The sequence below is a fragment of the Cyberlindnera jadinii genome (assembly GCF_001661405.1).
Source record: "Cyberlindnera jadinii NRRL Y-1542 unplaced genomic scaffold CYBJAscaffold_29, whole genome shotgun sequence".
NCBI lineage: Eukaryota > Fungi > Ascomycota > Saccharomycetes > Phaffomycetales > Wickerhamomycetaceae > Williopsis > Williopsis jadinii.
The window spans coordinates 4,686-5,732 of NW_017963680.1; positions in this window are offsets into that span (position 1 = coordinate 4,686).

The following is a 1,047-nucleotide window of genomic DNA, read 5'->3' on the forward strand; positions in this document are numbered from 1 at the left end:
TCTCACCATTGTGTTGATGCGAGCCTTCGAGAATTTCACACCACATATATACTTGCTACTCTAACCTCCTGTTCGCTCACTCCTGTCAAGCAATTGTCCCCGCTCAACTAAACAGATATCGATCGAGCATTACTCATTGCTCCCTGAAAAAGAAGTGTCACCAGCTCTTCCCTCAGAACCCTCGAGCAATGCTCAGTGCTCGCTTTAACTGAGACATCACCAACTGATCTCTCAAAACCCACATCCCTCAAGCATTTCTGACAAGCCATGCAACCTGAGACATAACCATTTCCTTTCTCTTAATCCTCGAGCAATCCTCAAAGCTCAACCAAACAGAGATGCCACCACGTCCTATCTGACCACCTTCCAGCACTACATAGCTCTTAAATAACAAACTCTGTCAGTAGACCTGATATCTAGACAACCAGCCTTATCAAACTATCATCACCTAGAATGTCTATTCAAAAGTGATCACAGCTGCCGTTTGAACTACCTGAATTATAACACAACTTAGTCTCACTTATCTCCACTTATGATTCTCCAGCCATAGAACCCACCCGAACTTCACAAGTTATCCCCGCCCATTCTTAAATACTTGAACAAAAATCTTACCCACCGACACTAGTTTATATTTACTCCTAAACATGCATGCTCTTATCCATTTCCATAACAATCAGCTTATTTAGTTATTTAATTCTACCTTAAAGTCTTTTTTTCAATTATTTATACTTCAATACATACCATAAATATTTTCAGTTGTCAATTAGATATGTCATTTTTGTAAGAAAGACCCGAACACTGCTTACAATCTTAACTCCGAACCTACCTATGCTCCAGTTCTGCTAATGACATGAAATTAGTCTCAGTATATAATTCAGATTCTGAGCAATCTAGTGATATCTATAAGCCATTCCAATTACATTGATTAATGTACTAAAAAAGGATGTAATAAGTTTGTCAAAGAAGATTATTTCCGCCAAGCAGACTATTTTCACCCATGCATTTTTCTTGGTGTGCCCCAAGCAATTATGCTCATACCTGTAGTCC